This window comes from Pelodiscus sinensis, chromosome 1, assembly GCF_049634645.1.
Source record: "Pelodiscus sinensis isolate JC-2024 chromosome 1, ASM4963464v1, whole genome shotgun sequence".
Lineage (NCBI taxonomy): Eukaryota > Metazoa > Chordata > Testudines > Trionychidae > Pelodiscus > Pelodiscus sinensis.
In genome coordinates, this window is record NC_134711.1 from 43,466,391 (window position 1) to 43,494,320 (window position 27,930).

At 43.3% G+C, this 27,930-nt stretch overlaps 1 long non-coding RNA gene across 1 annotated transcript in view; it reads left to right on the forward strand.

Moving 5' to 3' along the window:
• Positions 1–1,691: 1,691 nt before the first annotated feature.
• The window catches only part of LOC142826532 (uncharacterized), a 31,265-nt gene continuing 5,026 nt past the window's right edge, over positions 1,692–27,930 (forward strand). The window contains exons 1-2 of the long non-coding RNA XR_012900728.1: positions 1,692–1,759; positions 2,369–2,452. This is a non-coding gene — a long non-coding RNA (uncharacterized LOC142826532). The remainder of the gene's footprint in view (positions 1,760–2,368; positions 2,453–27,930) is intronic.

A 27,930-nucleotide genomic window follows, 5' to 3' on the forward strand; every position in this document is an offset into this window, starting at 1 on the left:
GCTGGGAAGAACTGAGAATATTGGGAAGTGTAGAGTGCATTGGTTTGCTAATATTGAACATATTAGTTAACCCTACCCCTTCCTTTCCCAGATCCCAGTAAAGTCCCCCTTTGTTAAATGATTACTTTAGGGTGTTAATTCTTTGCTGGAGTTTGTGTTGATGTACTTTGATATTTCTTGTGTACTGGGTTTGATACTTCTAGTATCTAACCTGTGTGAAAAAATGGGAAAAGCTATTTGCAGTACCAGCAACCAAGGAGCAGTCTTAAGTCACACCCAGGAGAGGGGCTATAGGTAAAATAATGAAAGAGTGATTGGAGGACTGAATGTGAGGTTTCCCACCTCCCAGGTGTGTGCCTTAGCTAGTGGATTACAGAATCAATCTGCCCCAATAATTATTCAATTTTCCACAGTGGAACAGTCACTGGACAAGATAGAGACTGACTCTGTAGAGGTGAGGGCACCTACCTGAGAGGTGGGATAACCCCTGTTTGAATGCTTTCTCTCTCTCTGGCAGAGAGGAGGGAGTTGTACCTGAGTACATGTATTGGAATGGGTCCCACATGGAGTTTAGGCAGCCGAACTCCTACCTTTCCAAGTTTGTGAGGCTTAGGCTGGAATAGGGCTTCTATTTTTACTTCTAGCCAAAAAATACAAATGAAACCCCCATAAAAAAATTGAAATAGGTATTTATGCAAAAACACTAGAAAACAGCTCATCTACACAGCAAAGTATGCAGGCGAGATTTGCAAACCACGATAACACACTACACATGAATTGATCTGTGTCATCTCCACTTATGTGCACGAAAGGACCCCTAGTGAACTTTAACAAGGTGCTCTTAGAAACAATATATGCTACTCTAATGAAAATGCAATAGACAAAGAGAAAGCCACAACTCCAAGCCCTCTGGTTTTGGACATCTACATAAAATTCAAAAATTGCCAAAAATATCCTCACAAATGAAATGGCTACCTCTCGCCCCTCTAGCCCCTAACCCCAGAAGCCCTAGGGAGGAGTTAGGAGTCCAGATTACTAGAGAAAGGCAGCAGTGCGCATGTCTAGAGACTGAAACATAGGTGTCTAGGGAACTTTTACTTTGAAAACTTAAGAACCAACAGAATGTTGAGGCTTTCACTGGAAACAAAAATGGGACTCAGGTGCCTAAAGTTGAGACTTAGACAATTAAATAACTTTGTGGATCTGGGCCTAAGGCCTTTCAAGGTTCATCAGCAATTAAGACTGCACCCTTTCAATTTAATATTCCATCTGATTGCATTATTATGGGGGGCAAATTTTCTTTATACTTGTTTTACAAGGATATAGCTCCACTGACTTCAGTTGGATAACACTTAATTTATTCCAGCATAAATGAGAGGCAGTTCAGTTCCAAGTGTTTTCTTGTGCAACTAATTGACACAAGGTGTTTACTAATTAAACTGAGGGGCAGGTGACTAGTGAGATGTTTTGTTTATTACATACAGCTTTCACAAAGAAGGTGGTTTATCCCATACTTCCCATATGCCAAATAAAACTAGTGTTTTTCAGGTAATGAGTTTAACTATCTTTTTTACAAAATGCTTGTTAAATCAGGGAACAGTAAATCAGGAAATGTGATAAGCATTTACATAACAAATGGTAAGGCTAGCGCTTCTAACTTTAATCTGGGGAACCTGATAGCTCATTGCTGAGTCCTGGAATGTGGCACATAACTTGATACACCTCTACTGGGTAGACCTCAGTACAGATGAAAAACTGGGTAATAAAACTAGTATCATTTATTCTTATATTATTACAAATTGGCTTTTGCTTTTATTGATTTTTTGAGATATACTTACAATTCTATTCATAATCCTGATGCTTGGTGAATAAACTAGTTGAAATGCTTATTTTAATTGCTTTTTATATGAAATGTCAAATTAATGAAGGAAATTCCTGGAGACTTGTGCTTTCTGTCAGCTTCCCAAAATGTTGAAGAAGGTAATACTATGCTCATTATCCTTAATGGTATTTACAAAGACTCTTAAAAGCAGGTTTATAACTTCTGTTTTGCTTTAACATTTTATACTATTTTCTTTTGTGCTATGTTTTGAAAGGTGTATATATATTATTGTGATATTTGTAAAACACACTTGCTAGATGTTTTTAATTGTGTGCTGTAAATGCAATTGTTAAGTGGCAGCATTTAAAAAAAAAAGGAATAACTATTTATTGCTTCTGTTAATATATCCTAAACTGTGGCCTCATCTATACTTATTCAGAGAGTGATGCTTTGGACATTGATCTTCTGAGTTGGGTGTAGAGGGTCTACTAAAGTCCTGCTAAATTGACTGCTGACAGTGCTCCCATCAACCTCATTACTCCATAGGGTTTTGAGGAGTAAGGGAAGTCAATGGCAGACTTTCTCCCGTGGACCTCCCGCGATGCAGATGCTGCAGAATTTCAACTTACGGTATGTTGACTCGATCTACACTATTTCTTTGCCAGTGTAGACTTGGCCTAAGTCATAAAGCTGGGCTTTTTTACTTCCTCCTTTGTAAAGAAAGAACCAATTCAAACTCACACAAAGGACTGTAAGACTGTTCTTACTGAAAATGATTTATTTTGTAGTCACTCGAAAAAGCCTTAATTCATTTAACCTTAAGGAAGGCATGTACAGTTGGGGAGTGTTACATCTAACCCAATGTTTCCATTTAAGCATTTAAAGAACAAACACGTTTTTTCATGTTTATCATGGTACATGTATCTTTTGCAATGGATATTTGCAAATATTCTATATCTAAATGCAAACATCATATAATAACTGTTACCTCCATTATTTGACTAGTAAGACATTTTATGTGCTAATTTATTTGATGATATGACTGGTTATTAATGTGAGATTTTTATTATAAAATTATTTATATTAAGTAAGAAATTATTAGATATTGAGCAAGGCTTAAGGAACTTCTTACCACACCCAGAAAGAAAAGAGTCATCTCTCCAAGGATTGGTAAGGAGAAAGGACAATAACTTCTTCAATGTTGTTTCTAGTTTAAAACCTTTCTATAAGCATTAATACAGTATAAAAAGACTATATTGTAAGCTGAAAAACCTTTAAATGGGAAATAAGAGTGTTTGGACACACCTGAAACATAGTTCCAACTCTTATTATAAACCATGATTGAACTAAAGGGCCCTCAGAAAACAGTCTCAATAGAAGAAAGTTAAAACTCTAAAGAGGTTCTGGGAAGATTTGTACCACAAGGACAGAGGTAATTAGAACCCTGCTACATACAAATTGGCAGATTGTCTACTTAGTATTTTTATTTCATGAAAGTACAGTCTTCCAGGGAGGTTGAGCCAATGCAAAGGTGATGGCACCTGATCTTATATCCAGCAGAGCCCAAGGAAGAGGTGTCTCTTCCTCCTGCAGGGAGATCATGGGAATAGAAAAGCATAACTCGCTTTGAATTGGGAAAGCAAACAGCAAAGCTCTGTGGCCATCTCTCAATTTCAGCAGGGACTCACAGCATTCTTCTTTATGCCAGCTGCCTTCTGCAACCAAACAGCAACATGGCACCACTGAAGCTTTTGCGTGATAGGAAAGAAAAAAATTGCAAAAAGCAAAGCCAAGGAATTAATTTGATTTGTTTTGAGTGTAACAGGATACTGAAATCCAATGGAGTTTAAGGTATTAATTATATGTAGTGCTATGGTTTAATCACAGGTATTTGTAGTAAAAATCATGGATCAGTCTTGGGCAAGAAACTCAAAATCACTAGGGTCCTATCAAATCTATAACCCATTTTGGTCAATTTACAGGTCATAGAATTTTTTAAATAATACATTTCCTGATTTTTGCTATTTAAATCAGAAATTTCCCAGTGTTGTAATTGTAGAAGTTCTGACCCCAAAAGGAGTTGAAAGGGTTGCAAGATTACTGTATGGGGTTACAGTACCTCAGCCCTTGCACAAATGACCAGATTTCACAGTCTGGGATGAACTGTTGAAGGCAGAGCTGCAGCTGTCAACAGTGCAGAAGGATAGTATGGTATAGTATTGGCACCCCTGCTTCTGCACTGCTAATGGCAGGACCCAGCCTTCAGAGCTGGACACCCAGCCAACAGTCACTGACTGCTCTCCAGCTGCCCAGCTCTGAAGGCAGAACAGAAGCAAACATGGCAAAACCGTGACCCTCCTGCAACTCCCTTTTTGGTCAGCCCCCCCCCCCCCCTTTGAGTAGTATCCGTCTCTCTGTGAAATGTGGATTGAATACTTAGCATTTTCATTTAATTAATAGGGGAAAAGCACACAAAGGACCAGACTTCACAGTCTGGGATGCATTTTTCATGACCATGAATTTGGTAGAGCCCTACAATGGGGTCACATTCACCTCCCATGAGTGCACCCATTTGCTGAGTGTGGCTGCCTGCACTCTGTCTCTCTGTCAATGCCAACGGCCTCTTCAGCAACTCAGCTCACCTTTGCACATTTAAAACAAAGCACTTATGTAGAATATACTAAAACAGGCTATGTTGATTGACATTAATTATATTACTCTTATTTGCCCTCCAAGAGTAGGACAACTCTCAGAGGTGCAGTCTCTGTTAAAAGCTCTTCACAGAGAAACACGTTTGTAACTGAAGTAGCTATTTGCTTGTTTGTTTTTTCTGTCCTTAAATTATAATAGTTATAGTTAATAACCATGATTATTTTGCTTGTCTTTAATCACAGTATCCTTTAGGGCATGGAAATAACTCCACCTAAGTCTCCTCCTGCTCCCTTCAATGCCCCCTCCCTCCATGCAGAACTAGGAGGTTGGGGGCGGTTGTGTGTAATCATGAAGGTTAACCAAGGAGCCCAGGCTCACTGGTTAACCATTTATGTGTTTACATTATCACATCCCTAATTAAGATGTATATAATTTTTAACGTTTGACTCTACCAACTCCTGCTGCTTTAAACTGTAAATATTAGTAATTTTTAGAAAGAAATTACTGGGTACTTGACAACTTGATGCTCTCCTTTCTACACAGCTTGCAACAAGAATTATTCTGCTCATTTTTCATTTCAGTAAAATATGTTCTTTCCTACACACTGTATGTATGGACCTAATTTATTTTTGGCTCTTCTGAGCAGGTACCAGGATCTCATTGTCTAGCAGTTTATTCTTCTTATATAAAACCTAATTGCCTCATTTTTCAAGTCATTTTCTGGTGTTGTCTTTGACCAAAGATACCTAGTGATATCCACCTTTTGTGTTTTGTTTAGCTCTCCCACTTCAAAACATATTTTGTTACTTTGGATATTATCTCTACATTCCTAGTTGATTGGTACAATTACAAAAGTTTGAGAGTGGTCTTTATACATATTTATTCGCAGAGAATCTGGAAAGCTATTTGAAAGAAACTATATATTTCTTCTCTATTTTTGACTGTCTTGTATATATTGTCTAGTTTCATTAACAGTATCAAGCATTGTCTCGACAGTCAACTTATTTTTCTGTCACAGCTGGAGAGAGCAGGTTTATATTATGTTATCACCAGTTTCCCATAACAGATAATCAGATTTAAGACCACTTTCATATTTGAGTTTTAGGGACAGAGGATCAAACAGAGCTGCTACCTTGTTACAGACTACACTATCCAAGCCTTTTAAAACACAGTGGCACTGATTCCAAGTTTCTCTATTCCTGGGACTCACACAGGAATAGCTTTGTGCTCCCTGGAGAAGGGGGGTTATCAGAAGGTCCTTAGTGTAACTGAAAATTGGGCTCATTGGTTCAAAGTTAAATTGGCTAAATTGTAGTAAGGGAAGTTTAGCTTGGGCATTAGGAAAAACTTCCTAACTGTCGGACTGGTTAAACACTGGAATAAATTGCCTAGGGAGGTTGTGGAATCTCCAATACTGGAGGGCTGTGTCTACACTGCCCCCCTTTTCCGGAAGAGGGATGCAGATGAGACAAGTCGGAATTGAAAATGAAGGAGGGATTTAAATATCCCCCGCTTCATTTGTATAAACATGGCTGCTGCTTTTTTCCGGCTCGGGGCTTTGCCGGAGAAAAGCGCCAGTCTAGACGGAATCTTTTGGAAAATAAAGGGAATAAGGGATCTTTCAGAAAAGGCTTTATTTTCTGAAAGATCCCGTCTAGACCGGCGCTTTTCTCCGGCAAAGCCCTGAGCCAGAAAAAAGCGGCAGCCATGTTTATACAAATGAAGCGGGGGATATTTAAATCCCCCGCGGAATTTGCAATTCCGACTTGTCTCATCTGCATCCCTTTTCTGGATGTAAGTGTAGACTCAGCCGAGATGTTTAAGAGTAGGTTAGATAAACATCTTTCAGGGATGATCTAGATGGTATTTGGTCCTGCCCTGAGAGCAGGAGACTGGACTTGATGACCTCTCAAGGTCCCTTCCAGTTCTGGTATTGTATGATTCTATGAAAGTCATCTTTGGAAGACTGAAGAGATCAATTTGAGCCAATATTTACACTTATCACAGTCTTTGAGACACATTACTTCTATCTTTGAGTCTGAACATAAATTGTATTTTGCTATGTAATGCCAAAATTCTTCAAGCGTACATGTAAAACCACATTGGGAGGTTGTTTTGGTTTGGGGTTTGACAATGATGGAATTTAGAGCTTCAAAGAGCTACAAGGTTTGTTATATATTGGTTTATGGTTTGACTAAGCTTTCAGTTAATCTAATGTTGACTTTATAAACATTTAAAAGAATCTTTTTGGAATCTGTATAAAAACACAGACGCTGCACACAGGATCTAGTACATTGGTATCATAATGTCATGCAAGAATATAAATTGCACCATCCTGATCTGAGGCTATGTATATACTACCAGGTTATATAAAAATGTTACTTAAAAATAATAACTCCTGAAATAACTATTTCAAAACAAGCTTATTCCTCTTCACAAGCAGAAGTTACTATTTCAAAATAACAAGCCTATTGTTTTGAAACAACAGGCTAGGTAGTGTGCATGTTCGCCTTGTTATTTTGAAATAAGGGGAGTTATTTCAGAATAACTCCCCAGTGCAGACATGCCCTTAACGAATGTTAAAAACCAGTGTAATACAAAGCAGTTTAGTATTCTCTGGGCAACAAATTCAGTGTTATTTGTACATATGAAATTTCAATGGAAATTCCTCATGCTTATGAACAGACTCAGGTTCAGGCAGTGTTGATGTAAGTTAAACTATCTGTTAGATTTTGACGTTGTCTTTCATTGCGTAGTTGGGAAATCTGTCCCTTTTTTTGTGTGGAGAATAGGGAAGAGCAATTTTCCTTGAGGTTGATTGTTAAATTAATAATTGAACTGAAGTAAAATTGATTATGACAAACATTGAAACATAAAAGTGAGGACAAATATTCAGAGTTTAAGAGCAGTTTGCTAAATGCTCAAGTCTAAATTATTCACTTGCCAAAAAGACTGCCTCTGGTTTTATTTTTAAAACCTAGCTAAAATATAACGTAAAAACAGCAATAAAAATAAAAATTACCATTATGTAGAAAGTAGGAAATGTGGATGTTGATGCCTACAGATATAAATTAGAAAAATGCACACAATTGATAAAGAAAACTAAAATTTAAAAAATCTGTGTTCAATAGATTAAGGATATAATAACTAGTGTTTTAAACCAAAGTATTACCTACAATATTGTGATAGAATCATAGAGCTGGAAGAGACCTCAGGAGGTCATCAAGTCCAGCCCCTTTCCCAAAGCAAGACCAATTCCAAATAAATCAACCCAGCCAGGGCTTTATCAAGCTGAGACTTAAAAACTTCTAGGGATGGAGATTCCACTACCTCCCTAGGTAACCCATTCCAGTACTTCACGATCCTCCTAGTGAAATAGGTTTTTCCTAATATCCATCCTAGACACTCCCCCAAATATTAGTCTATTTACTAGATGCAAATGGTAACATTTACAGTGATTCAGAAAACAGACATAAATATTTATTTCCTGTATTTGGAATCATGCTAGATGATACATACGTATGGTATACATTCTGGCTGCGTCTAGACTGGCATGATTTTGCGAAAGAGCATCTAGATTGGCACGGATGCTTTTGCACAAAAAGTGCTTTTGCACAAAAGCATCTGTGCTCAGTATAGAAGCGCTTTTGCGCAAGAAAGCTCCGATGGCCATTTTAGCTATCGGGCTTTCTTGCGCAAAAAATTAAGGTGTTTGTTTACACTGGCCCTCTTGCGCAAGTATTCTTGTGCAAGAGGGTTTATCCCTGAGTGGGCGCGTCAAAGTATTTGTGCAAGAAGCACTGAATTCTTACATTGGAACGTCAGCGTTCTTGCGCAAATTCAAGCAGCCAGTGTAGACAGCTGGCAAGTTTTTTGCACAAAAGCGGACACTTTTGCGCAAAAATCTTGCCAGTCTAGATGCACCCGATGTATTAGAATTATCATCTGCTGAACTGAAACTTTAAAGTACACACATACAACCCCACAAAAATTCCATTGGTCTGGATAACTTACATACAAGAGTTATGACATATTTGACCAAGAAACCCTATGGAGCATCAGTGCTAACTTTGAATAAGTATTGAACTAAGGAAGTTCTACAGGATTGAAGACAAATTTTTGCCTTATTTTAAACGAGTAAAAGTGCTGACCTGGTTAATTTCAGGATGGTTAGCTGACATTGGTCAGAAGCAAATTAGTGGATTTGCTGATGTGGGATGTTGTAAATAAAGAATTAAAGGATGAAAATAAAATGAATTCCAATCAATGTGGTTTAATGTAAAATAGGCCAAACATACCCAATGTTGCATTCTGAGATGAGATCACAAATTTAGCTGATAGAAGTATGTTGACTTAGTAGTGTATGCCATTCTGATTTTAAAACATTAGCACTATAAAATCAATATAGCAAATATTAAATAGATTAAAACTGGCCAACTGATATAATTCAAATCAATTTTTAATGAATAATTATCATTTACCACATTTCTAGGTGAGTCATTAGTTCCTTTTTAATTTTTCTAGTAAAATTAACATACCAGGCTTGATCAGGATATTAACATCCAATATAACAGTTGACTTCAGTTGAACTATTCCTCATTTACCCCCAAGAGTAGAATTACGCCCACAATTAGCTTTTAGTCATGTTTCTCTGCAAATATTTGGTGCCTGATCCAAAGTCCATTGAAGCTAATGGAAGTTTTTCCAGTATCTTCAATGGATTTTGGAACTAGCTTTTGGTTTTGACATGCTTCTGATTAATAGAGACAGTCCCACTTTTATCTTGCTGTCTGCCAGTCTCTCTCTGGGGAGTCTTACTGGAATGCTACATCCCACTGAGCAGCCTAGGGAAGGAAAAGGACTTTGTTCAATCAATGTGCTGCTACAGGATAGCTTTTTCAAATTAGTTTCTCTCTTGGAATATTATCAAGACTAGAAACTTAGGTGAAAGCTTATATTCAACTGTGATATGTACATTGGCTGCTTTGGAGCCCAGCCCAGTGCTCATCAAGGTACTAAATCAGTTGAAAATAAACACAAACTGTATAGCACCTGTACATATAATTTTCATGTTTACTTCTATTAGTATTTGTCTTCTAACTTTCCAATCCTATCAACAGGAAAAGCAAAAAACATTATAATCAATGAAGAATTACTGGAAGCTGCAGAAAGGCTGTCTCGAATCAAATTCTGCCTTAAATGCAAGCAGGACAATTTGTTCGCTATGTCCTCTTTGGTCTGAGAGAAGTTCATGCTGACTGCAAACTATTGGAGCTGATTAGTCTTTCTGAAAACACTGTTGTCATTTCATCTTTATTTCTGAGCAACCGAAATGGTGATTTAGAAAAAACAGTGTAGCACGTACTCTGTTGAACTATATGGGCAAGACCAGCATTTACTTTATACAGACCAGAAGGATGAGGAAGGCAGGAGAAATCTGCAGATTAGCTTATTGCTGTGCTCTTCAGGACTTCCACTGCACCGTAACAGAGATGGTGTGCTACAGAGACATACCTTGGCTTGCCATGCATGAATTTACCATGTAGACACTGTGGGTATGTCTAGACTACATGGCTCCATCGATGGAGCCATGTAAACTAGTTTACCCAGCATAGGCAAAGAAGCAGGGATTTAAGTAATCCCGGCTTCATTAAAATAAACATGGCCGCCGCACTGTGCTGACAATCAGCTGATCTGGCACAGCGGGGCAGTCTAGACACGGATCTGTCAGCTGGGGAAGCCTTTGCTGACCGATCCTGTAAACCTTCACAGCTTTTCTTTCACAAAAAGCCTGCAGTGTAGATGTAGCCTATGGGTTTTAAATGAGTGAATGAAAGTCATCAACGGAGGCCTCAGTGTCTGGGCAAACATTCAAATAGACTTTTGTCCTTAAGTCTTAGCAGTGGTTGGTAGGGACGGGCCAGGTGACTTCCCATACAATAAGGGAAACTTTAAAAACAATAGGAAAGTAGAAGTCTTTTGTCTTTGCCTGGCACACTGAAGGGAAGGAACCAAAGACCCCAGGGTAAAGGACAGCCCTGGTTTGGAAGGATTTGCTGGAAAAGAGACAGTTCTAGGGTGAGTTTGTAATGAATTTGAGTACTGAGGTTTCAGTGTTAGTTAGCTTGTACTTAATAAAATCACTTTTATTTTCTATCAAACCCAGTGTAAATAATTGTTACCTTGGGGGAGGGGCAACCAGTGTGTACATTCCCTCTTTCATTGTTAAAGGAGGTTTACCTAAATAATTCATTGTGGGGGTTGATCCCATTTGGGGAGTGGTATCCCAGGAGGCTGGGCCTCAAACTACATTCCTTTTGGACCTGAAGAGGCTCCGTGTCTGTACTGCTCCTCAGGGCGGGGGGAGTGAGGAATGATTCTCAGCTCTGTGCCTTGGCCCGGGGAGATCAGGGAGCTGCCTTAGTAGGACAGGGTGGTGAGAAGCCCCAGAGAGCAAAAAGGAGCGTGGCAGTGGCCTTGTCCCCACCACAGGAATTTCCCCCAAGGAGTCTTCTGTGACCTCACCCCATCACAGTCATACTCTACATTTTCATGGTTTTCAATGTTAGTATTTGTGTGATAGGGAGATACAGCATCTAACTTTTTTTCTTCTTACTCTTATAATTTTCATCCAGTGTCCGCACTGAAAAACCTCCACCATTCTATTGACTGAAGCCAAGAATTTTCTTGCATGGAGACTCTGAGTTCTAGGGCTAGAATCAAAGTCCTCTGAACTCAGTGGGAAGTTCCTCTTTTATTTAAATGGGCTTTATGTCAAGATAACAACCAATGATCAACTCAGAAAAGAGATAAGGCACACTGATCTTAGGTGGACACTGCTGTTTGTTATACCCATGGGGCATAAACAAAGAATTCTGATACCAGTGCTGTTAATTTGACACCTTTTAGGACCATTAAATCCATAAAAAGAAACTTTGTTTGATATTTAGCTGCTCTGCTGCCTAGCGGAATCCGTAATCCCAAATTAGGCACTTAGGTTCCCTCTACAATGCATGTGGTGTTAGATGCCTGAGAATGGGATTTGTCTTTCCCAGGGTGCTAAGCAAGGAGTTGCTTTAAAAGGTTGATAGGAGAGAGGATGTGACCCAACCTCCGTTCCTCTAAGGCTACGTCTAGACTGGCATGATTTTTGCAAATGCTTTTAACGGAAAAGTTTTTCCGTTAAAAGCTTTTGCGGAAAAGAGTGTCTAGATTGGCACGGATGCTTTTCTGCAAAAGCACTTTATGCGGAAAAGTGTCCATGCCAATCTAGATGCGGTTTTGCACAAGAAAGCCCCGATCGCCTTTTTTGCGCAAAACAATACCGCGTTGTCTACACTGGCCCTCTTGCGCAAAAGCATACCTAACGGGAGCAGCATAGCATTTCTGCAAGAACACTGACAATCTTACATGAGATCATCAGTGTTCTTGCAGAAATTCAAGCGACCAGTGTAGACAGCTGGCAAGTTTTTCCGCAAAAGCACTTGCCAGTCTAGACGCAGCCTAAGGCTATATCTATATTACCAGGTTATTTGAAAATAAGTTATTTCGAAATTATAACTCCCAAAATAACTATTTTGAGGTAAGCTTATTCCTCTTCACAAGCAGGAATTGTTATTTCAAAATAACAGGCTTGGTAGTGTGGTTGCTTGCCTTGTTATTTCAAACTAAGGGGAGTGTAGCAGGGTGAAGTGGCTGCCCATTGACTCAGTGGGAGGAGCTCCTCCCAGAGCCTGGCCCCAGCACACCACCTGACCAGAAGCCAGGAGGCAGAGCTAGGACTATAAAAGACCAGCCTGAAAAGCCACTTAGCCCTCAGCCATCAGAGGAATCAGAGGCCTCCCATGCAATCCCAAGCTGGAAGCTGGACCTGCAGGGAAGCTGAGGACTGGCAGGCCCCCAGTTGGACTATGGCCTGCAGAAACTGATAACCTGGCCAGAAGTTCCAGCCCTGGAGAGCACAGCAGGCCTACACTGCTCTGCTGCTGTTAGGTCCCTGAGCTGGGATACAGTGGAGTGAGTGGGCCTGCGTCCCCCCCCAGCTACTCCACTCCTGTGTGTCAGCCTCTCCCCTCGACTGTTCCCAAACAACAGCCTGCATTTGTTGGACGTCCCCCAGCATGAGCTAGGAGACTCAACTGTGGTTGCTGCAATTTGGATTTGTGACTATTTATTTACTGCCCCCACCCTGAAACTAGGCCTAGTGACTGCTGCTGAGAGCAGTTTATTTCCTGCCTTGACATGAACCAGGGCCGAGTCCTAAGGACTGTTTTTGGCTACTGCGCCTTGAACCAAGGCTTGGGCCAGAGAACTATTTGTTTATTGTTGCCCCACCTGGGCCTCTGGGGCTACATCTAGACTGCAGAGCTTTTGTACAAAACCAGGAGTTTTTGAGCAAAAACTTGCAGAGTGTCCACACCTCAAGCGTGGTTCTGCGCAAGTAAATCAACAGAATGGAGGGGTTTTTGTGCAAGAGTTATTCCTCTTTCTATGAGGAACACCTCCTTTTTGCACAAGAGCTCTTGTGCAAAAAGTTGTGTGTGGATGGGGAACTGTCTCTTTCTGCGCAAAAAAACCCTATCGAAAAAAGCACAGGTGCCTTGGTGTTCTGGATGCTGTCTTGCACAAAAGCACATCGCTTTTTTCATGTACTTTTGCGGTGTGGACGCTCTCTTGTGCAAGAAGTTTTTGCAGAACATCTCTTCTGCAAAAACCTTCTTGTGCAAAAAGCCTGCAGTCTAGATATAGGCTGGAATTCTAATTCTCGACTGTTTTGTGTGCTGCCCCTTGCTGAACCCAGACATGGGCCTGCTGTCTGTGGCTGTGGACTGACCTAAAGCCAAAATCCAGAGCAGTTGATTCCCCAGAGAAATTGAGCGGGCATGTAGTGGGGCGAAGTGGCCGTTCACTGATCCAGAGGGGGAGGAGGCCCTCCCAAAGCCCTACTTCCCAGTGTAGACATGCCGTAAGGGCACTAGACATCTGTCTTTGGACCAGATGGGGGCACCTGCCCCCTACACTCAGCATTCACCACTGCATATCTTTAACTAAACATAGGCACATCCACACAGTCACCTTCAACACGTAAACACACACACCCAAACACACATGGCAAACACTGAGGAGGAAGCATCCCCCTAATACCAAATAATTCCATTTTGTTGGACACCTTCATTTGCAAGTGGCATTTATATCTCTCTGGTGACAATCACCACTTCAGTTTCATTACTCTCCACCTTCCTTCAGGTTCTCATGTGTCTTGGTCTTGTATCCAATGCAGAAGAATGTGTGCTGTAACTTTTTGGATATTAAAAACAGAGATTAATGTCTTCTGAATTAGGAGTCATATATAAGCGGTAGGTAGGATGATTAACCAGTTCAGCCAGTGCCTACACAGGGTGCACTTATTTTATACCCAGAGGGAAATTATGATCTAGTTATCCAGCAAGATGTTAAAGAATAAGCATAGCCAGATGTACTGCTAGTTTAAAGAAATGTTGTTTTTAATATTTGCCATTGAAGCTACTAGCTGATATGTAAAAACATGACACACTGCAATGAGATTATATACAAAGCTGCAACCATAAATCAGTGACTCCAATTGTTTTAAAGGGGAGGTACATCTTATAGAAGCCACCCGTGTCAATGAAAACTGGAATGATGAACTTCAAAACATGGGGGTAAATCTGTTTCGCTAAAATTCATAAAATATATTAATAAAGGTTTAAATTCACACTAATAAAAAGGTCAACGACAATGACAGTACTTACATGCATGGATGCTCTCTGGGATATAGGTTGGAGGAGAGTATGAAATTAACAGAATATTGGTAAGAGAAGAAATATGCTCATGTTTTGGGGGAAGGAAAGATGAGGATTATGGTGGGTATTTTGTGTGAGAGCACTGTCACATAGACTCTCAAAAGAAATTTCTAAACAAATCGCACATTATTCATAGAACAAAGCCAAGAAGAAGAGATATGTAGATCTATAGAAAGAAACAAACACCTAAGCACAATATTCTACTTCAGTTTTCTCAGCACTCTAAGTGCCTGTCTACACTAGAAAATAATTTTGAAATGTCTAAAATCAAAGTAAGAACACCTGGAAATAATAAAATTAAAATAGCATTTCCCCACTATGGGAAAGGATTGACATTTGTCAGAATTATTTCAAATACAGCAAAACTCCAATTGTCCAGCATCCAGTGGTCCGACACTCCTGATAGTCCAGCACCAATTGGAACCCGGAAGTGCTCCAGGCAGCCAGACAATTGGAGCTCCTGTGAGCCCCACACACGCTCACGGGCCAGGAAAGGGAAGGAGAGGAGATGGGAAGGGGATTATACCTCTGTGACGGGTCTGCTGGGATAGCACTGTGTCTGGCCAGGGGGTCGGGGTCGGTGGGAAACTGCACGGCAAGGGGCGAACCCTCCACCATTTTGCAGGGAGGCAGGGGAAGCCCCGCGCAGCCGCCTGCTGCAAGCCAGCTAGGGCTGCAAGCAGCAGCAGCAGACTTGGGGAAGCAGTGGGGCAGAGCAGCTGGGGTTCTGCTGGGTTGGTCCGGCAGCACCCTCACCTGAGCGGCGCTGCGGGGCCAACCTGGCAGCACCCCAGCTGCTTTGCCCCGTCACTTCCCCAAGTCCGCCGCTGCTGCTTGCAGCCGCAGCCGGCCTGTCATCTGCAGCTGTGCGGGGCTTTCCCCACCTGCCTGCGAAATGGCGGAGGGTTCACCCCTCACCGCGCCATTCCCCGCCAACACCCTGCCCCCATGTGGAAGCCTAATCCGAACTAGCTACTCCGTGCTGCGTGTAGCCGCACGGCACGGGGTTCGAACTAGCCGGAATTTAAAAATGGCAGCGCCCAGCTTATGCAAATGAAGCTCGGGAAATTCAAATCCCAGGTTTCATTTGCAAGTGCGGTATGCCTATATTACCCTCCTAGTTCGAATTAGGAGGGTAGTGTAGATATACCCTGACTGGCTTGCACCTGCCCTCAGGTGACAGAACACCCTATTGTTAACCACCATACCCATATAGAAGAGCGTCGCCATTGCCCTGTGGAAGCTCACCACGCCAGACAGGTACCTCTCCATCTGGAGCCAGTTAGCATGGGGAAATCTACAGTCATGGTCATCACTCTGGGGAATGTCAACAACATCATCAATAGATTTGCTGCCATGAGCTCCTCCAATTGTGGGGAGTGGGCATAGCCAGTAACCACATCCCCATGCCAGTAGCTGACCACCATGCCTTGAAATACATAAAGAGGAAGGGGTACTTCTCCACGGTGCTGCAGTCCTTCTAGATCACAAGGGACACTTCATCAACATTAACATCAGCTGGGGAACGCACATGATGCCCACATCGTCTGGAATTTATGTCTCTTCCAAAAGATGCACGCCGGTACTTTTTCCCCCAAATACACCATCAGAGTTGGGAGTTAAAAGGGGAAGCCATAGGAGGCAAGGAGGTGGTGGCCTGCTCCATGCACAAGGCCATGAGCTCCATGACTAAGGTGAGGAAGGAGCACATGGCTTCATGCTGGCATTCCACCTGGTCCCAGGCAGCCTTCCTCTGCTCCCAGTCAGCCTGGTGCTCTTCCTGGTCAGTGGCCTGCTCTCAGCACTCCTCATTGAGCCTCCAGATGAGGGACTAGAGGTAGGCCATCTGCTCCCTCATGAGGTCTTCCCGGGTGTCCCATGGCATCTGGAAGATGATGTGGGAGGTGGTAGATATGCCATGCTTGCAGGTGGTCCAGCTGTGAAGAAAAGTTACAAGGGCAGTCATCCCAGGAAACATTGTATATGAAGCCTAGCCCTAATCTCTGAGCTGACACTGATGGTCTTGGTTCAGACGATGGTGATGTGCTTCGAGTAAGGCCATATGTTACCTTGACAGCGTGCACTTTCCTGCAGGGGCACAGATGTCCCAGGGGAGCCTCGCTACACCCATGGCCTGGGGACAAGCAGGCCTGGTAAGGTGCTGGCCAGACCAGGAGCCTACAGGCAGGGGAGGCGACGGGGCAACTAGGCTTCTTTCCATGCTCCACACACGCCGGGTCCAGTACTGGCGACATCCTACAGAGAGAGAACTTCTATCCCTGCCTGCTGGAGATGGGGGACCTATTGAGGGAAATGTGTGTGAGCAGCAGAGGCCACTTGCTGGAGAGTGCTACTGGGGTCCCCTTCTCATCCTTCCCCCATGCACAAGATCAGTCTCACTGTGCTTGATGTGTGCATGCTGCCCGAGTGCAGGCATGACACTGGGTTGTGTGTGGCACTGCTGTGTGCTTCCAAGACTCCAGACTCCATAGTAGTGGCTTGTCATAGGAAGGTGTCCCACCACGGAGGCCAGAGTAAGACAGGCCTCTTCAGGAACCTTGTGAGAAGGACCACTGTAAAGCACACTCCCTGCTATTGGCTCCAGTTTCTACCCAGTGAGTGAGGGCTGAGGTGAGCCTTAGCCCCCATTGCTGCAGAACTCTTCCCACAAATGGAACCCTTCTTCCAGATGATGCTGTGGTGTCCTCTAGACCTGAGGATACCTCTCTTGGGCAGGGAAATCCAGTTATTAGGAAGAGACAGGTAATAGTTGTGGAGGATTCAAATGTTAGAATCATAAATATCTCAGTTTGTGATGACCGTGAGATTGGTATGGTGACTGGCTTGCCTGATGTGAAAGTTGTGGCTCTCTCAAGACACATAGAGAGATTTACATGTAGTGCTGGGGAAGAGCTGCTGGTACATATAGGTACCAATGACATAGAAAAAGATAGAAGAGAAGTCCTGAAGGCCAAATTTAGGCCACTAGGTAAGAGATTGAAGTCCAGGACCTCCATGGTACCATTCTCTGAGATGCTTTCAGTTTCATGCACAGGACCAATTAGATAGGCAGGACTGCAGGGTGTTAATGTGTGGATGATATGATGTTGTAGGAAGGAATGATTTAGATTTATTAGGAACTTGGGGAACTTTTGGGAAAGAGGGAGCTTATGCAGGAAGCATGGGCTCCACCTAAGCCAAAATGGAACCCAAGTGATGGCACTTAAAATTAAAAAGTCATAGAACAGTTTTTAAACTAATGGCTGGAGGGAAGCCAACAGGTGTGGAAGAGTACACGGAATGGACAGAGACATCCCTAAGGGGAAGGTCTATTACTGAAGATTCTCTATGTCCTAGTTGGGAGGAGAAGATGAAAAAATACAAATAAAATCTGATCAGTAACATTCTAATGAAAGAGTCCCAATTCAATAACATCATGTAGTGGCAGACAGATAAAAAGTGACAAATTTTTAAAGTGCTTCTATACCAGTGCTAGAAGTCTAAACAGTTAGTAGGGTGCCTTCTGTTAAATGAGGATATTGATATAATAGGCATCACAGAAATTTGGCAGAATAAGGATAATCAATGGGACACAGTAATACCAGGATACAACATGGAAAGAATGTCGTGATGGTGGGGGAGTCACACTATATTTGAAAGAAAACATAGAATCAAATTAAGTAAAATCTTAAATGAACCAAACTATAACATAGAATCTCTATGGATAGTAATTTCATGCTCAAATAATAAGACTGTAGCTGTAAGGATATATTACTGACTACCTGACCAGGATAATGATAGTGATTGTGAAATGCTCCAGGAGATTGGAAAACTCAAAAATAATGGGTGATTTCAACTATCCCTATTGGGTACATATCACCTCAGCACAGGATGCACAGAAAACATTTCTTGATACCTTAAATGACTGCTTCTTGGAGCAGCTAATCTTGGAACCCACAACAGGAGAGGCAATTGATTAAGCCCTAAGTGGAGTACAGGATCTGGTCCAAGAGCATATAGCTGGACCACTTGGTAACAGTGACCATAATGTAATTGAATTTAACATCCCTGTGGTGGGCAAAACACCTGCGCCGAAAAACGCTACAGCATTTAATTTCAGAAAGGGGAAACTGCACAAAAATGAGGAGGTTAGTTAAACAGATATTAAAAGGTACAACGCCAAAAGTGAAATCCCTGCAAGCTGTATAGAAATTGTTTAAAGATACTTTGACACTATGTCCCCATATTTTTATGGGAATATCTTTTTGGATATGAATAAGCATAACTTGAATATGCGTTATGAAAAATGTTGCATGTAACCTCTTGTTAAAAATCTGCTAAATGTGTATACTCCATTTGTGTGCATGTATCATTCTTGTATGTGAAGTTAGAAACACAATGTGAAAACCTGCTCATTAATCTAGGTCTTCTAATGAAAGCCATTGGTGGCACTAAAGGAACTCAACGGACCAGTTCTCAAGATAATGATCTATGAGGTCTTGTTTGTCCAGAAAGCCTGGATTGTGGTTGGGCCTACAAAGACAATGGTGGTGGAATATACCTTGAATTTTGTACTCTTCCAAGGAGGGAGGTGAACTGAAAAAAGGATCTCCCCCTGCCCCTGGGAAATTAACTTTAAGGAATAGGGAGAAAAAAATTAGGGTCTTCAGCTGGCTTTTGAATCTGCCTCCCCACCTTAAAAGAATGCACAAGAACACCTGGAAAAAAGAGCTGTCATAAGAGAGGTGAAGGAGCATTGTTGGGCTCAAGTCAAAGAAAAAGATCAGCTCTATTTTTGAAGAACTGCAGCTAAAATGAGAACTCGAAGGAGAAATATAAATTGCAACATGTTCTCGTAGTGTACTACACTTAGCTGGTATGATGTGATTTGTTTTGTTTTTTGCTTAGTAACATCATTTGATCTGTCTGATTTTCCTTGCAATCATTTAAATTTTGTACTTAAGAAAATCACTTCTGTTTATTATCATACCCATAGGCTATGTCTAGACTGGCCACTTTTTCCGGAAAAGTAGTTGCTTTTCCAGAAAAACTTGCCAGCTGTCTACACTGGCCGCTTGAATTTATGCAAAAGCACTGACGATCTCATGTAAGATTGTCAGTGCTTTTGCGGAAATACTATGCTGCTCCCGCTCGGGCAAAAGTCTTTTTCCGAAAGGGCCAGTGTAAACAGCAGAGATTTGTTTTCCGCAAAAAAGCGCCGATCGCGAAAATGGCGATCGGGGCTTTTTTGCGGAAAAGCGGGTCTAGATTTGCCGCAGACACTTTTCCGCAAAAAGTGCTTTTGCGGAAAAGCATCCTGCCAATCTAGACACGTTTTTCCAAAAATGCTTTTAACGGAAAACTTTTCCGTTAAAAGCATTTCCGGAAAATCATGCCAGTGTAGACGTAGCCATAGTGAATAACTGTTACATGGGGAGGGAACAATAGCTGTGCACATCTCTCTTACACTGATAAAGAGAGCAAACTTTATGAGCTTTCTCTGTGTAAAACTTTTGCAAGTAAGACAAATTTATCTGTGGTTGTGGTAACTGGTAAAAAGATAGGAAAAATGGTAGGAATAAATGATTAGTTTTCTGAATACAGAGAAGCAAATAGTGGTATCCCCAAAAAGGTCTGTACTGGGACCAATGCTATTCAACATATTCATAAATGATCTGCAAAAAGGGGTATAGAGTGAGGTGGCAAAAGTGCAGATGATACAATACTACTCAAGATAGTTAAATCCCAGGCAAACAGTGAAGAGCTACAAAAGGATCATTTAGAACTAGGTAACTGGCAAAAAAATGGAAGATAAAATTTAATGTTGATAAAAGCACATTGGAAAACTTAATCCCAACTCTACATATAAAATGATGGATTCTAAAGTAACTACAGGCAGTCCCCGGGTTACGTACAAGATAGGGACTGTAGGTTTGTTCTTAAGTTGAATCTGTATGTAAGTCGGAACTGGCGTCAGCCGCTGCTGAAACTGATCAGTTTCAACCGCAGCTGAATCTGGACGCCAGTTCCGACTTACATACAGATTCAACTTAAGAAACCCAGGCGTCCCCAAGTCAGTTGCTGCTGAAACTGATCAGCAGCTGATTCCAGGTAGCCTGGGGCAGAGCAACTCTGCCTCGGGCTTCCTGTAGTCAGCCGTTGGTCAGTTTCAGCAGCGGCTGACTTGGGGACGCCTGGGGCAGAGCAGCTGGGGTGCTGCTGGGTTGCTCCAGTAGCGCGGCTCCTCGGAGCTACTGGAGCAACCCAGCAGCACCCCAGCTGCTCTGCCCCAGGCGTCCTGATTCAGCCGCTGCTGAAACTGACCAGCAGCGGCTGAATCAGGACGCCTGGGGCAGAGCAGCTGGGGTGCTGCCGGGTTGGTCCGGAGCGGCACTGCGGGACCAACCCGGCAGCCCCCAGCTGCTCTACCCCAGGGGTAGGCAAGAAAAGCCTGGTCTGCTGGGGGGGGGGCATTAGCTGCACCCCCCCCCCCCAGCAGACCAGGGGGACAGAAGCAAAGCCGTGGAGCACACCCACAGCGGGACAGCCCGGGCACGCTTGGGCTGTCCCCCTGCGGGCATGCTCAGAGGCTTTGCTCTCCGTCTCCCTGGTCTGCAGGGAGACGGGGAACAAAGCCTTGGAGCACGCCTGCAGCGGGACAGCCCGGGCGCGCCCGGGCTGTCCCGCTGCAGGCGTGCTCCGCAGCTTTGCTCCTGTCCCCCTGGTCTGCTAGGGGGGTCCAGCAAAGCCGCTGGACCCCCCCAGCAGACCAGGGACACCTGAGCAAAGCCGCCGCCTGGGCGGCTTTGCTTGTTTGCCCAGGAGCAAAGCCGCCCAGGCGGCGGCTTTGCTCGGGTGTCCCTGGTCTGCTGGGGGGGTCCAGTGGCTTTGCTGGACCCCCCCAGCAGACCAGAGGGACAGGAGCAAAGCCGCCCAGGCAGCGGGACTCCCGCCACCTGGGCGGCTTTGCTCGGGTGTCCCTGGTCTGCTGGGGGGGGGGGGTACAGCAGCTTTGCTGGCCCCCCCCAGCAGACCAGGGGGACAGGAGCAAAGCCGCCCAGGCAGCGGGACTCCCGCCGCCTGGGCGGCTTTGCTCGGGTGTCCCCGGTCTGCTGGGGGGTCCAGCGACTTTGCTGGATCCCCCCCAGCAGACCAGGGAGACCGGGAGAAGCTTTTCTCACCCCGGAGGACACAGGTGGCGACCCGCCGCCCGTGAGCTCCGAGGCGAGAAAGCCCCATTCGTAAGTGCGGATCCGACTAAGTCGGATCCGCGTAAGTCGGGGACTGCCTGTATTACAATTCAAAAAAGAGATGTTGGATCATTTGTGAATATGTTGAATAGCATGTAGTTGCCCCATCTCAGAAAAGATATACTGGTAAAGGTTCAGAAAAGGGCAACAAAAATTATTAGCAGTGTGGAGTGGCTTCTGTATAAAGAGAGATTAATAAAACTGGGCCTTTTCAGCTCAGAAAAGAGATGACTAATCATAACTGGTGTGGAGAAAGTAAATAAAAACATGCTATTTACTCCTCATAATACAAGGACTATGAGGTTACCAAATGAAATTGGTAGGCAGAAAGTTTAAAACAAACAGAAGGAAGTATTTCTTCTCACAATGCAGTCAACCCATGGAACAATTTGCCAGAGGATATTGTGAAGACCAGGACTATAACGGTTTAAAAAAGGACTAGACAAATTCACGGATGATAGTTCCAGATGTAGCTATGAATCAGGATGGACAGGGTTGATGTCCCTACCCTGTGTTTGCCAGAAACAGGGAATGAGCTTGATTATTATGTCTTCTGTTCATTCCCTCTGGGGCACCTAGCTTTGGCCACTGTTGGAAGACAGGATACTGGACTAGATGGACTGTTGGTCTCACCAAGTATGGACATTCTTATATTCTTAAGATATTATGGTACTCCTGTATAGGCCTCTAAACTGGTTGGGTCTCCTGGGTATGAGTCCCATGAGCTCATTCATTAATCTAGCACTTCTCAGTATCCTTCTTTCACTCAACCTTATCTTCTCTAAAAAAAACAGTAAAAAACCCTTCTCTTATAAAGTTCCAGTACCACTGTCAGTTGACACTCCTCAGTGGCTTCAAGTCCCTCATCACATGCTCTGTTACTTGGTTACAAGCCCACAGATGGATAATTGCTTCATCTAGGCAGCAGCTAACTCATTTTCCTGAATGGGAGTGTGAGGTAACAAAACTTGATTGTTCTGCATAGTTAGTCCATTGGAATTTCAGCAAGAAAAAAGGCAACAGTGAAGATACAGAGCAGTATAGACACAAAATGGTATTCACAAAGCAAAACAGAGTTCCTAATTTTATATGGATATGTACAAGAAAACACTCATCCATCACCTACACACATCATTGGGCAGCCACAGCTAAAACCTGTACACGCCAGTGGTTCTCAACTTTTCCAGCAATCTGATTTGTCTTGTGTACCCCCAAGTTGAAAAAAAAAACACTTGCTCACAAAATCAGACATAATGCAAAATTGTCACAACACACTATAACTAAAAATGGTTTACTTACTGATTCTTACCATATCATTATAAAATAAATAAATTGGAATATAAATATTGTATTTTAGTTTCAGTGTATATTATATAGAACAGTATAAACAAGTCATTGTTTCTATGAAATTTTAGTTTGTACTGACTTCACTAGTGCTTTTTATGCAGCCTGTTTTAAAACAAGGCAAATATGTTGATGAGTTGATGTATCCCCTGAAAAACCTCTACAATGACTTTGGCACATGTGTACCCTTGGTTGAGAATCACTGCTGCATTCAAGTGATTATTAGAAACATTAAATGACAATAAAAATGTGTTGTAAGACTTCCAAACCAGGAATATATCTATCATGTTCAGACCTTCAGCAATTGTTGTTATAAGAAATCAAGAAGAAAGGCTAGGAAGAGACAACAAGCCTTCTGAAAAATCCGTATCACATTGTATTATACAAATGAATGCAGTCTGACTGCACATCTCATACTCAAGGTATTCTCAAAATCTTTACAAAATCATGACTTAAAATGTAATAGTGCAGTTACTTTGTAAATCACATATCAGTAATAATCTATTCCCTAATGCACACACAACCTTGAAAATTAGGGATTGGTTACCTCTTCACTGATGGGCTGATTAGGTGAAAGTTAAAGACGGAACAAGGAGTGAAAAAAAATCTAGTGATTCATTCAAAAGGCAAGTTGATGTCAGATTACTGTACCTGTATAGTATATATTTTGTACTACTATGTAAAAGTCAGTGGACATATCAAACACATTTCCTGTATGCGGGCACCTTCTCTATAAGTTCCATAGGAAATGACCAGATGTCCAAGTTACATATAGTGGCCTGATTTTGAACTGATGTCCGGATTTCCTCATGGTTTTTATTAGCATAGACACAAGTCTGGTTTATAAAATTTATAGCAATTTCATCATTTCCAATATACTTTCTTTCAAAAGTAGGGCTGGTGTTAGAAGCCAAAAAATCTACTCAGGCCAATGCCATCATGCCCATTACGCTGGGTAATACTGCAGCTAACTATTCTAATAAATGCTGCAGCACATTAGCCAACTGAACATTTCAAAAGTTGATTTCTAAATCATGATTCTAGGAGTATTAAAGAAAATTGTGAAAGTAAAACATAATCCACTTTCACGTGCTCTAGGGTAAACATGGTAAAAATTTGGCCCTATCGTCATAAATTATAATGGCTAAAAATGAAATCTGATTTCAATAGTAAGCATATGTTTGGCTTCCATGCCTATATTTCTAAGGAAGCCATCAGCATTTATCTTGTTTTCAATTTTGTAGCTTTTCAAAACAGGAGACCATTAGAAATGCAGTAGAATGAATTACACAGAAATTAGCATGTTTGGTATAATATACCCCACTTGAAGTCTTTTTAGATCATTCTTTCAAAATGCATGTTCCTTGTTATCATAGTGCTGTGAGGACAGGATAGGGGAAAAAAAGATAGTGGTATGCTTTTTTCCCCTTTTCAGTATTTGAAGGAAAGGATACTTTCTTTTGGATGCAGGGTTGTCATTTCCTTTCATCTGTTTCCTGGAAATACTATATAGATTTGTAATCTTTGAGCTTAAGAATGATGAGGATTTAAAGGCGGCAAGGAGTCCTGTGGCACCTTATAGACTAACTGCAGTGTAGGATCATAAGCTTTCGTAGGCAAAGACCCACTTCGTCAGATGCATGCAGGAAGGGGGTGGAAGGGGAGGAAGGGAAGGGAAAGCTCAGGCTTGGGGGTCCGGCTGGCTCTCCCATCTCGCAACACTGCGGGTGCATGGACCTCTGGGGGGAGCGGGTGTGGAGGGTGGGGCAGGAGGGACGGGGGGTGCGGAGGAAGCAGGAGAGGAAGCAGGGGCAGCAGAGGGATCAGGGGCAGCAGGGGTGGGAAGAGGAGCGAGAGCTGTAGCAGCCGCAGGAGCCGGAGTAGGAGGAGGCAGGAACCAGTCCACCAGGGTCTGGAGGTGGCCTCTGAGGGCACGGCCCTGCTCCTCCGGCGCATCCACACTCTGCTGGCGCAGCCGAAGGTCCTCCCGGACCCAGTGCTCCTAGTTGCAGAGCAGCTGCTCCATGAACCAGAGGTGCCGCCGCTGGTAGTCCTCCTGGTTTCTGGCATGTCAGCTGGCCCGGGAGCGGGTGGCTGTTGCAGGTGGGGTGGTGCGCCCTGCAGTCCCAGGTGCTGCGGCTGTGGTGAAACAAGAGCAGCGGTCAGTTCTCCCTGGGGACAAGGTGGATGAAACCCAGCCCCCCTCTGCAAGGCCAAGGCCCCTGCATGACACCCAGCTGCTGCTCCATGGTGGGCAAGGCCCAGGCGCACGGTCCCTGGGCTCCCTCTCCCCCCCACGCCTCCGTACAAATAAGGGGAGCATGATGGTACTCACAGGTGGAGGCCTCCCCGGCCTCGGACGACACAGGAGATGTTGTCTGTGGGGTTCCTCGGGGGTCCTGGGTCCTGGGCAGGCTCCTGGTTCGCGGCGGCGTCCGGCTCCTCCTCCTCGGTGTCCAGGAAAGGTCCCTCTGCCCCAGGGTTGATGACCACCCGGGGGGCATGGACGGCGTGAGCCCCCAGGATGTGGTCCAGAGCCTGAAAGTGGGGGCAGGCCTCTGGCTCGGCCCCTGGCAGGCAGGCCCAGGAGTAGGACTGCCGCAGGTCCTTTATTTTGCAGCGGACCTGCTCCCGGGTCCGCTGGTGGCCTCTGGCGGCCAGGCTGGCAGCCATGCGGCCGTAGACAGCCACGTTCCTGTGGCTAGTGCAGAGATCGTGGACATTGGAGGCTTCCCTCCAAACGTCGGTGAGGTCCACGATCTCCGCACTAGACCAAGTGGGCGCCTTCCTCTTTCGGCCCCGGGCAGGCTCCTGGGAGCCGCCAGGTTCGTCCCGGGAAGAGGGGGAGGGCTGGGTGGCATCAGGTGGCTGGCTCATGGCGTGGCAGTTGCAGGGTCTGCTGGCTGGGTGCTGGCAGCCTTGCAACTGGCACAAACTTTGTAGCCAGCCCGTGGCCCTTTAAGGGCTCCGGGGCCGGGAGGGGGGCAGTAGAGGTTCCCTGGTTTTGGCCAGAGTGGCCCCCAAGGCAAGCTGGGAAGGGTTAGCCTCCCACTAGTTCGAATTAAGTGGCTACACAGCCCTTAATTCGAACTAGCTAATTAGAACTAGGCTTAGTCCTCGTAGAATGAGGTTTACCTAGTTCGAATTAAGCGCTCCACTAGTTTGAATTAAGTTCGAACTAGCGGAGCGCTAGTGTAGCGCCTATCAATGTTCGAACTAACATCCGTTAGTTCGAATTAACTTTGTAGTGTAGACATACCCTAAGGTATTTTTTGTCTTATTCTCTATCCCTTTTTTAGTGACTCCTAACATTCTATTTGCTTTTTTGACTGCCACTGCACACTGCATGTACCAGATAGTGTGTAGACTTTTAACATTGGGAACCTCCCTTTGGATTAATCTGTAATGAAAAAAACAGTATCTCTCCATAGTCTCATTGTGCTTTGGAGAACCATATGCCCCAGAGCTCCTAGTACTTCTGTAAGGCTTGTCGCAGTGGTGAACATCAGAATGCTGCAGCTCTCTTCCTTCTTCATCAGCAAGGTAAAATAATAGCTTTGCTTTCCAGCTGCTCTTGTCCACCTGTATGGGCAAGTCTTTGTACAGCTCACTTGCCTCCTTTCAGTCAGTTTGTCCCTGGGCTAAGCTTGTGTCTACAATACCCAGGGCTCCAGACTGAGTTCCATGGCTCCATTATCGGCTTCTGCATTCCAGAGAATTTGCTGCTCAGACACTGCCACCTTGTTGCATTCATAAATAGGGATGCTGAATGTGGGTTAACCTGAAAAAGTGAAACTTTATTAAACCCTGGGAAATGCTCTGTCCAAATGGCTGAGTTGAAGCCAGCTTAAATCACCCTGGTGACCTTTTAATAATAGTTCTAGGGAAAATGGGCCCTCTGAAGCTAGTTCCACTGATCAAGCTACAGTAGGGATCTATTATGTGCTTGCTTCTTAGAGAACAAGGGTGGTCCAGTAGTTTGGGCATTATTTTAGGATTTGGGAATACTGGATTTAAGTCTCTTCCCTTCTGAAGAAGCCCTGGGTGGCCATCGGCAAGTCTCTTAGCTTCACTCTGTCTCAATGCCTCTCTGTAAAACAGGGAAAATAGCACTCTCTTATCTCACAGAAGTGTTGTGAGGATAAATACAGCAAAAATTATTAAGCACTCAGATGCTACAGTAATGGGGGCCATCCAACTACAGAGGTGTCACTTCTGGAAGCAAGAACATACATCCTATAAAAACAGTTATCTGAATAAAGGGATGTGGTACTTACAGGCTTAGTACTTGTGGGAATAGTATAAATAAGGATCACAACAGCATCTACATCTCTGTTATTACAGGTTGGGTAGACATAGTACCTTAACCTGCCTCTCACCTCAACTTACAGTAGTACATTGGTCAAGCCCATAGAATGTGTTCCCCATACGTAATCTCTCAATGAAAGACAGCACAACTTATCATTGTCAGCAGCTATAAGAAAACTGGACTGTGATAGAAGGGTTACATTACTACATAGTAAATGTTATCATAAATACATCTCACCACAGCATCATATGTTCACTAACATAGATGAACCCTCCCAGGTCTTATAAATAGTGAATGGAAAGTATATTAAATATAGTTGACAGCGTATTTAATGTCAGTCTGCAGATTTACTGGACTGTCATAGATATAAAGGATGTGATTTCTTACAACTCACAGTTTTTGAACCAATTTACCACAGTAGGTTAGGAAACTAGAATTTTAAAAATGCAAAATGTTTGTATTTGATATTGCTTTTAGTTGAACTGAATTATGAAGCACCATTAACTTTTCTGAAAGACAATGTACTATAAATGCATTACAGTAAATGGAAAAGTTTGAAGGGTAAGCAGCATGCTAATTAAATGTTACCATATACTGTTGCCTCTTCTCATCATGAGGATGGTATTTTAGTACCTATGTAAATAAATATGAGACCTCAATAAGATAGAAATAATATAGAATCTGTTTTGTGTTCCATTGTGGCAGCTAAGGTTGGCAGAAGAAATGTGAGAC